The following is an 11,371-nucleotide window of genomic DNA, read 5'->3' on the forward strand; positions in this document are numbered from 1 at the left end:
ACTGTTTTCATCAACAGATTAGGAGGTTTGGGGATATCTTTTCAAAGGGAATTTCAATTAATCTCCTGTCTGGCATTTCAAAGGGGAACAGTGGTTTGGTTTTTTAACCAGCACCTGCTTACCATCCAATTAGCTAACTGCCTTTAATTAACTATAATACATTCCAGGAGAGCAAAATAACAAGGGACCAAAATCAAGTGGTGACGACTCTGTGACTGAACCTGGACTTCCCCTTTCCAAGGTGCAGGATTCTGGGTAACCCTTTGCTGGCCACTTTGAGCTCTGCCATGCAGTGCCTTGGGTTTCTGGGGAGGGAAAATGGTAAGAGAACAGGGGTGTGAAAAAAAAAAAATTGTTTCTTACAGAAGAACATCAACAACAATACAGAACACTTTAACAATGTAAGAACATTTGTAACAACAACAATCCGTAGAACGTATATACATAAGAACCTATCTAGCTAAAATATATGAAAGGCATTTGTAGAAGATAAAAAAATTCTAAAAGTCTTAAGTCTTAGATCCTATTCCTAAAGACAAAAAACTGTAGAACATATGTACAAAAGGGTGGCATCTCTGTCCGGAATGTTCATCAGTGCTGGAAGAAAAGCAGGTGCCATGGTCACTGCAGTCAGGCACAGAGGGCTCTTCCATGGGTCCCCAGGTTGGCACATGTGGGCAAAGCAGGACTCTGCTACCAGAGCTGAGCCTGGCTGGCTGTGGGATGGAGCTTGAGTGGCCCAAAGTGAGCACAGGACAGGCGGTGTGTGGCCACCAGACTCCAGTTCGCGAGGTGCCATGTCTCTGCACAGGGACCAGCCTAGCTCCAGTCTGGCAGCAGGGGACCCACTCTGCCTGTGGGGATCACATCCTATCCTGCTGCTGGCATTGGTCTTCATCCCCAAATCATCTCCTCTTCCTCATGTTTTATATCAATGTCCATGTCCTCAATGTATTCTTCCATTTCCACTTCCATCTCCTCCTCTTCCTCATAAACATCCACTTCCATTTCCTCTTCCACATCCACCTCCATCTCTTCTTCCATATCCATATCCACCTCCATTTCTTCCTCTTCACTCTCTTCTTCCTCAATTTCCACATCCTCCACTGTAGGAGTCTGGACATCCACCTCCATCTCTTCCTCTCTGTCCATGACAGCCTGCAGAGGTGGCAAAACCTCAGAGTGGGGTCCCTGTCCCACACCATCCCCACAGAGCTGCAGCCCACTCGGGCAGCTGGAGGTGTCCACCTCCATGGAATGGCACCATACCTCCCTCAGTTGACAAATGAGACAAAGGATAAACGTGAGCATCCTGAAGTGATGGATGACAAAATCCAGGCAGTAGGGAGCTCTCAGCACTGATGGGAGTAGCAGCGGGCAGGTGACAAGAAGGGCGGCAAGAACAGTCACGAGGGTGAGCAGGAGCGCACCGCACGGTAGGCTGACACAAGGGCCAGTGGTTGAGTTGTACTCTTTGCTGGGGGGTGGCAGTTCCAGTTGGAATGTGGGAAGTGACATCACACAGATCCCAAGATTCCAGGGTCAACAGAATGGGTCACTGGGGATCCCTGAATGATTGGGCTTGAAACGGACCCTGAAGATCATCTTGTTCCAAGCTGAGCAATCTTCCCCCACACCTTGGGGGAGCCCTGTTCCCAAGGATGGGGCATGCACAGCCTCTGTGCCCAGCCTGGGCCAGTGCCTCACTGTCCTCAGTGTAAAACAGCAGCTTCCTTAGATCCAGCTCCAATCAATCGGCAGTTGAAAGCCATCCCCCTTGTCCTGTCACCACAGGCCCTGTTGAACACTCTGTCCCCTTCTTTCCTGTGGGACCCTCCCAGTCCTGCACAGCCACAGTGGGGCCTCCCAATGTCTCCTCTTTTCAGGCTGAGCATCCCCAGTGCCACTTGGACAGCAGTCAGTCAGATCAGGGGATGTCAAGGCTGAAGGGTAGCAAATAGCATCAGGAACTGAGAGATGGAAGTTTTAGACCCAGATTTGCCTCTAAATGTACAAAATTAATAACAGTGGAGGGAAAGATGGTGGGACACTTGTTCTAACTGGTGAATTTCTTTTTTTTCTTCTTTTTTGTCATGCTGACGGTTTTTCTGTTTGAAAGGAAGCTTGGCACAATGTCCACTGTCTTCTCCATTTGTGAAACACCAAGCAGAGTCTGGGCAGGCTGATGATGCAGAGCAAAACCTGCAAATATACTGGTGATCCTGAGTCTAGGGATGTAGCTAAACCCAGACAAAAGTAATTTCTGGAAAGTCAAGCCTGGTTTATATTTTCTTGAGTTTGGCTATGCCAACTTAAACCAGTCATTTATAAAAAAAGCAAATAAAAAGCTCAAACCAAAACAGACAAAAACCCAAATAAACAAACCCACGCAAACCAACCAAACAAATAAAAATCCCAAATAAAACCAAAGGGAATAAGGAGTTAGTGTTAGTTGTGAGGATATCACAGCAGGCAAATGGCTGCTTCCCACAGGATCACCATAAAAAGCCACATAAAACAGCTGCTCCAAAATATACCCAACAGGAGAAAAATAAAAAGTGATAGATGGCAACTTTGGGGGCAGCTCCACATTAAGGTGAAGGATGAGCAGTGGTTCAGATCAGCATTCCCCACCCTCCAGGCTCTGTTTGCTCCTGATGAAAGACCCTTGCAGGCCTGTGGCCCCTCTCAGTGCAGTGTAAATCATCCCCACAGCTCTCAGCTGAGCCACTGGCATTTCCAGAGCAAGATCCAGGCACAATCCTGAGCATCTGTGGAAGATCCTGAGCATCTTCATGCTTAGAACCACAAAACAGCTCAGGCTCTCCCTGGACTGGGTTTTCAGGGGAGGTTTCTGCATGCCTGTGAGATCTGTTCATCCCTCAACACATCTGACATAATGTACAATGATGCGTTTTTGTTCCTTCCTTGCTCCTGTGTGCCAGTGAGGAACCATCCATGTGAATGGAGGATGTTGTGCACAGGAACATTTATTCCTGGATTGCTATTTTGCTTTACTGTTGCTCAGCTGAACATGGTCCTTTTCTAAGAGGGACTTACAAGAAATGTGTAGGAATTTTGGCTCTGAGAGAAGCAGAAAGCACATTTTCTACACCCCATTCCCAGCAGATGCAGTTTCCCTGGCAGAACAGTGATTGCCATTCATCTTCCTGGGAAGATTGTGAAGACATTCAGAGATCACAGGTTCAGCTGGCCGTTGGCTTTGTGTCCCTCATTTCACATGGCCAGTTTCAAGGGCCATTGAAAGAGGCTCATGTTTGCCTTGCTACCCAGAAGTGCTGTAGTTATTTCCAGGAGAAAACAAAAAATTGATTGTCGTCTGGTGTGGTAGAAATCCCACCACAATTGTGACTCTGTGAGCAAAGACAGCCTGTGCTTTTTGGGGCTGTAACAGCTGAGAGTGTGGCACAGCAGTGTTTATATTGTTTTTAGAGTGCTGAAAACATTGTTCCCAAAACAATCTTTCTCTCCTGTCTTCTATCATAAACTGTGGAACAGAGAAAATGGAAAGGAGCAGAGGTTTGTATAAATTGGCTGGGGTTTTAAAGTCTTGAAATAGTGTCAGCTTGATGCATGATACTTTAGATATTGGATTAGTAGCACCTATTTCATCCCACCAGAGAGGTGGGATTGAAGACTTCCAACAACAGAAACACTAGATGTGCAAGAGCTCAGTTTTCCACCCCTCACAGAAGTATCTTGCTGTACTATTTTAAGGAGCTCAGCCATATATATTAAAATATTGCTCCAAACAACAACAGAATGAAAATGTTCCACCAAATGGGGAAAAATAAGAAAAGTGGGCGGCAGCCCTTTCTGAAGAGCTTGTGTTGATTTTGCAAAGTTGGATGCAAACAAGGTTTGCCATATTTCTTTCCTAGAAAAATGTAGATATTTAATAGAAATCTGTGTCTGAGGCTGCTAAGTTGGGGTATGATTTTAGATCTGGGTGGAGCAGAACAGGTTCCAGAGAAGCTGTGCTTGTGTCCCCCTTGGAAGTGTTCAAGGCCAGGTTGGATGGGGCTTGGAGCAACCTGGTCTAGGGGAACTGTCCTGAGTATGGTGAGTCCATGGAAAGAAACTTTTGGTTTTCCTGAGATGCTGCCCTTGCAAGGGGAGCTCAAAAAAACCCCATAGTTTGAAACGCTCTGAGCAGAACCCAGCTGTGCTTTCCCACAGGTGATGAGGGATTTTCACTTGTATTTTATGGGGGATTTTCAGAGGGCAGTGCAAGAGTATCTGAGTGTATTTGACAGGCAGAGAGGGCCAGTGTGGCAGCAGCTTAATGCAATGGAGCTTTTCCTTCTGTGATCCTGTATAACCCGAGGCACTCTGGGGCTCTTGGACCCGGCAGCTGGGCAAGTTAATCATTGTAACAAGGGAAAAATTAACCTGCTCCACTCTCCTCAGCATGGCTGTGATGAGCATTAAGTAAACCAGCGAGCCCTTGCCAAGGTGGGAGCTTGTTCTTAGCCAGGGAGGAGGGAGAAAATATTGCTTGGAGTAAATAAAGCAACTCTGCTTCCCCGGGAAGAGGAAAAGAAGTAATTAAATATGTGAGTGCTGCATGGAATAATTTGCACAAGGATATATCTTGTCTGCTATGCAGGAATGTTCCCAATCAACCATGCTTCTCCTGACCTTTATTTTTCTGTATTTCTACCACATCATATAAGAGACTCTTGATTTAAAAAAACCAAAACAAACACCTTGTGGGGAGGCATTTTTTCCTTTCTTCAGAGTGCCTCTTTCTTTTGGTCCCTCCAGAGCTCTCACTTCATTTCTGCTGTTCCTTGGAGCACAGGCTTACCTCTTTCCTGATTCCCTGGGTTTGTTTTGCCTCTGGGTGTCATGAACACTATTAATTGTGGGGTTTTTCTCTCCATCTTAAATCTGTCTCTTCAAGTGGTTTACCTTCGTTTACCTGTTCGAGTGATGGATTTTTCTCACCTTTTATTAATTAGCACTTTTTCTTCATTCTCTAAAACCAACTTCTCCCTTGCCCTGTGGCTGTTAGATGCCATTACAGGAGCATTCATTCTTTCTCTGCTGCTTGTCTGAGCTTTCACAGGGAGCTGAGAGCTCTTTGGGGTTAAACTTGACTCACTTCAGTGCCTTCCGTGATGCTGCCTGTGTACTTGGACACTTTAAGGGAATAAAGTCTCAGTGTAGAGATTACAGCTGTGAAATAATGGCTCTTTTGAAGAAGACAAGAATGCTGCTGTCAATCTTTTCAAGGATAAACTGAGCACCTTCTTTTTGGGGAGAAACAGGCTCAGCTCAGCACAGAGGTGGCTGTTGCAGGTAGCCAGGTTTGGAGGGAAGGGTGCAGCTCCTGGGGGTGTGTTTGTGGGGGGCTGTAAGGTTTGTGTGGGGTCCCTGGAGCAGTGGAAGACCCCACTGGGAGATGCACATCAGGAAATGGGTGCACAAAGGCCCTGAAGTGTGACCAGCTTTGGTGAAGCTTTCCATAGGAAAAAATATTTTTACTGGGATTTTGGACAATTTGAAGCTTGTTTTCATATCCTTTGCCTGATGAACATTCCCCCTCTGCAAGATTATGGGGAATCATGAGTTCACACCATGAAAACCCCTGATAATTTTTTTTTTTTCTATTTTTTCAATGTTGTCATCCCAGCAGGAGTTAGAGAAAGAGAACATGTGCGACCTGCCTGTCTTTGACTTCGTGACAGGAACAACGCCATGGGGAAGCTGGTCAGAGGAGCATCACTGCTCTGTCCTTAATTTTCCTGCACAACTGAGGATGATTTAAGAACAAAGGCACAGCCAAGACCTTTCCTCCTGCTGTTGCTCATCAAGGAATCAGTGCCTCATCATACCTCAGCTTCAAACACTCGTTTGCATCTGGCTGACCTTGACTGCCCTCCCTGGATGGGAAGATGAAGAGGTGGAAGTGTGAAAGATTTGGATTTTAGGGGTGAGTTGTGAAATAGTGTCTGGTGCAGGCTGGTTCTGTGGAAACATCGTGTGCTGTGCCATGGAGGATGAGAGTAAATGGATTAAACAGGAGATAAAAAGGGCAAGGCACCTGGTTAGCTGCTGTTGAAGAAAATGTTGGGAAAAAAAATACATGTAAGAAATATGTCAGAGATGGTCATTAACTGCCCTGCAGGATCAGAGCTCCTTTAGTAATTGGCCATGTAGTGAATACTAGAAATTATTTAAAAAGTTCCTAAGTGATTGAGGGGTTCTAGTGAATGGTTGGGGGAAACAAAGGAATACTGTTTCTGGCAGAACTTTTATTATAATTTAAGCATCATCCTCTTTCTGAGATAACAGCTGCTTTGAATGAACTGAAATATCTTCTCCATTAGCTCTGGCAGGAACTGGATAAAGCTCTCATTCAGGTAAACTTTAACATATGTCTGTAGAATAATAAATTTAATGAGAGTCATCAAACGTATTGTATGAGTAAGGATTGTGCTTAGGGCAAGAAGAAAGAGTAATTAGGAGTGGACAAAACATGTATTATAGTGGGGAAATTATAATTTATGGTGGTTTAGGGGGAATATTTAACTAAACTGAGATAAAAGTCTACCTTTGTTGCAGGCTAAGCTTTATAACAGAATTCTACTATAGCAAATTTGGGCTCCAGACAGACCTTTGGATATGAGTTTACCTCTGGTTTGAGAAAGCTCAGGGCTTGAGCAGCATTTTATGGCTTTGCTCTTGACCCTTGGGCTATAAATGCTCCTGTAAAATTAATGCCAAAGTTATAGCTTCTACAAATTTCTAAGAGTTCCAATGGAGAAAGGTCCACCTGGACGTTGGGGACAGTTTTTCAGAGCAGAACATTTCAGATGCCATTAAACTGCATTCAAATGCCCTCTTATTGGGGCATAAATTTCACAGCCTGGTCTATCAGCCTGACACGTTCTTTGAGAAGAGACAAACTTTACAAGCCACTTTAAAAATAATTTCACTGCCAGGTTTGCAGATCTGAGAACATTAATAGACTGCAATGGCTTTTCACCCTGCAGTAGCCACTAAGTAATTATGATTGTCTGTAGGCAGACTAATGAAACCAGATGTTAACAACCTAATGAGAATTTTTACCAGCCCTCTGCTCCACAGACACATCCCTTTTCTGTCCCTGATTTTCCTGCACCCAGTGCTTCCCAGAGAAGTTTAGTGTTGCTTGTTAGTCAGGTAAAAACTGCTTTATTTTGTAGGAGTGGTGATGCTTCAACTGAGCTGCTGCCATGCTGGGGTCACATCAAAAAGTCCAGTTTCTGCAGGAGCTGGGGAGCATGGAGAGCTCTGATAGCACAGCATGGCAAAGCTGGAGTGGAGGATTCTGGTTTAGTGTGCCCCTGGTTTAGTGGCAGACAGCATTAGTGATTGATGAATCTTTAGTTCAAAGCTAAGGTGTTGCTGTTTTGGCTCTAATGTTAGGTTGCTTTCAACACAGTTTTTCCTGGCACTTAAGATACTTTTTTCTTGCTTTCAGTACTCTGCCATTCCAGATGACCTTTAAAGGTCCCTTCCAACCCAAACCATTCCATAATTCTTTGGATACATGATGAATAGCAACATATATTTTACCCTTATTATGGATGATATTACATCATGTCTGGCCTTTTGAGGCTCTTTCTTCTCCAGGTCCTTGTGACTACACTCACTCCTATATGCTTTTAAATTTTCTGTTGCTTACCTGTTGCAGAATGAGGCCTTTGTCGGGGATGAGCCATTTGTTGGTTAGGGGAGACTCGGGCACTCAATATGAGTGATAAGCAAGTTCCGTTTATTGAAGAGAGCATCAGATACCTATACAGCAAGTAATAAGCTTATGAATATTCTGTAAGCCAAGCGATCTATTGGTTAAACTGTACCATCAACTCTTTCTCATTCCTTTGGGCCTACATTCCCTATTTTTCACGTCTCTCTGTCTATTTGTTATCATACCCATCTAGGCCCAAGGACACGCTAACTTGCAGGTGCAAAACTCAAACTAGCTGTGTTCGGTACTTTCCCAGCTCCTGGTCGGCTAACAAGCGAATGTCTACATGACCTCTGTCATGTAGCCATTTCTCCACAGGATACTGCCTTTATGCAGGCACAGGGAGAGTGAGTGTTGAACCAAATCAACTTCCAACACACTGGGCCAACCCCCAAAGAGTCCAGTTTGTTCTGCTGCTTCCTTCACGAACACTCGTTGCCTGCCAGTTTGCATTATTTCCATTTCTACTCAAGACTAAGGAATTTGGGATTTTAGACTGCTATCAGTCTGGGAGCACCCATAACCTGCCTTGGGCTATTGAAAACAAAGAGTTGGCATCACTGAATCTCTGGTGTGTTTCCATCTGTAAGTTAGGAAATGTTTCCCTAAGCCTCGATATCAGTGATCCTGGTTCTAACTTGTGTTTTCAACAGGGATATTCCTGGTTTATATTCTAAAGATTGATGGGGTTTCTCTGAGTCTTTGTAGGGGATGGAAAACCAGAGGGCTGAAAGCCCATCTGTAAAGGAGCCGGTGAAGGAGAGGAACGATGGCTCAAAGGAGCCCCAGGCCACATTGTCTGCTAGCAAATGGTACTGAGCACTTTTGTCAGATGTGACAAAGCACATGACAAGCTTTACATGCCTCTTCCTCAGGAAAAACTGTCTGGCAGAGATGACCAATGCCACAGATTGTTTCCTTTCCCTACAAATGCTCTAGGATAAAAAATGTCTACTTGTGCATTGTGCTGAACACAACTTCTCTGGAGGCATTTCCACAAAAAAGGAGAGACAAACAGACACCCATTCGTGGCAGCTCAGATGATCCAGTGCAGTGGCAAGGGCAGTGTTGTGGAGGCTGTGAGAGGGCCAAGTGTCTGCTGCCTGACTTGGGACAAGTAAATTCAAACGGCTTTTTTTTCACCTGAGTGGAGTCTTTTTCAGATGGGTGTTTTGAAGAGAAATCTCAGTCTGGAAGCAAGATGCCATTCCACAAAGATGCAGTTCTCATCCGTGTGGTTTGGCCTGGCTGAATCATGGTTTTCTTACCTTCAAACAGCACCAAGTTTGAGTAGTAAGGAGCAAGGCAATTACTAAACAACTTCAGTCAACAGGTGTCTGAATGTGAACTTTTTGTCTTGATATTCCTGTCCTTCATGTAATTTGCTTGATGGACAGCATGTTTGGTTTATTTCTCCCTGTGCTGCAATCAGCATTTAAGACAGGAATTTGCTCCTTGCTGTCTCTTCATGGCAGTTGCAGAGCTACTTGTACCTGTTCTCCTCTGATAGCAGAGGGGATTTATTTAGCTCTATCCTGCTCAGCAGTGGCAGGAAAGTGACCACATGCCTCAGTAGCACAGCTGGCATCTTCCTGTGCTCATGGAAGAGACAGGTTGATCAGGAGAATTGTTCCCAGTGGGGTTGTGAAGCTGTGCATCTGGTCTCTAGGGAAGCAAATGAAATGTGAGCGTAGTTCTAGGATGTCTGGCTTCTGTTTTTATCTCCCTTACTGATTTTCTGAATCCTTCAAATATGACCCTGTTTATCTGTTCAGATGCATCTGAGCTACTTTTCCAGATTGTCATGCCTGGTTATAGAGATATTTCTCCAGAGTGATGAGTTTCCTTATTCTAAGACACACACGTCCCATATGAGGAGGCATTTAAATTTGGCAGTAGTGTCTCTCTTTCTGCACAAAGCAATGTGACCTGTGTGCCCTGGCAGCCATCTGAAGATAGATCAGATGCATCTCATCCTTGGTTTTCCTGAGTGAGCAGTGGTGAGAATGTCACTGGCAGATTGTCTCCCATAATGATTGTCATGAGGTCCACACTGTTCTTCAGAGCCCCATGATTTTCCAGCTTGAAATCACAAAATTGGGAAAGCTGCTCAAGATGTTTTGTTCACAATTAATTGAAGGTATTGTCTGTGGCTGCAGCTCTCTCCACAGAGAGCAGCAGGCACAATTTTGCCAGGCATTGTCCTGAGAAAGGCTGTGAGAAGATCAGAGAAAAGAATGAGAAACAATTATTATCTTCACTTGCTGCGCCTGTTGTTGTGAACACATGGAATGTGTGATGGAGATTTGTTTACCAAAGGGTGATTTCTTAATTGGACACTGGTGATGGTGTTTTGAATTAGATTGACCAATCTGGTCTGTCTGTATCAGACTGTCTGTAAGAGCGATGAGTTTCAGTATAGTATAGTATAGTACAGTATAATAAATTGATTGATCAGCCTTCTGGAATCATGGAGTCAATGCTAATGATTTCCACTATGCGGATGCCATGCTATGATAATTATCACCACCAGGTTCTCATTTGGTTTTATTTTCCAGGGTGAAATCTCCCTCTGATGGACACCTCCTACCCCGTGCAAAAGCCCAGGTCACGTCACCTCCAGCTGTGGAAGAAACGGAGCTGCTCCAGAAGCTTCACCATCTCCTGGAAGCCAAGGGGTTTCAGGCACGGATGGAAGGAGTCGAACTCCTCCAAGACCTGTGCAAAAACAGCCCCCAGCTCATCTCCACTAACATTGCCCAAGTATGTAGGGTATCTTTGCTGCTCCTTTCCTTTAGCTCCTTTCCTCAGCCTGTAGCAGCAAAGTTAATTCAGTGTGTCTTGGCACTCTGTCCTGGCTGTTTGGGACACGCTGTTCCCTCTCACCCAGACAAATGTAATTCAGGTCCAGGCTTCAGGACAAGTTATTTCAGTCCAGCTGTATTTATCTGGCAGGTGCCTATTGATGCTGTTCATCAGATGATGGCAGAATTTTCTGCTGCTGTAACTGCTGCTCTCTCCTACTCCCAGCTGGGCGAAGTGAAGGGAATCCAGCCCCTGAAAGCATGGCAATTGTTCTCTAGACCAAAAATGGGTTTGCACAGGGAAGAGAAGTATCAGGCTGGGTTGGTTTAAACCCAGTTGTTTTATTTAAGGATACTTCTATATACTCCATCTTGTCTTACACAGGCACAGCTCTGGCTACTCATTTCCACCCTTGTTCCTATTCCTCTTGGTAAAGACAGTGCTCACCCTCCTTGGTGGATCTTTTTTTCTCTTTGGAAAAGGAGGAAAACAGCTAAGGACTCATCTCTGCCTTCTCCTCCCAGTAGCTGCTTTTTCCCTTTTTCCAGGGAAAGGTGCCTGATAATGAGGCTGTCAAGGGACTGAACCTGCTCTAATGAGAGCTGTACAGCACATTACATTTCAGAAGTCTACTTGTTACTTAGAGAAATTTTCTGGATCCTGGAAGAGTTGATCAGAGCCCCACACTTCTCCAGACGCTGCCTCTGAGACAAACAAAAGAAAACTTAGATCTCCTCCAGCCATAGTTTTTGCAAAATCATAATTGCCCTCAGTACTTGAGACAACTGTATAGAAAACCAGCCA

Source organism: Ammospiza nelsoni, chromosome 29 (assembly GCF_027579445.1).
Source record: "Ammospiza nelsoni isolate bAmmNel1 chromosome 29, bAmmNel1.pri, whole genome shotgun sequence".
Lineage (NCBI taxonomy): Eukaryota > Metazoa > Chordata > Aves > Passeriformes > Passerellidae > Ammospiza > Ammospiza nelsoni.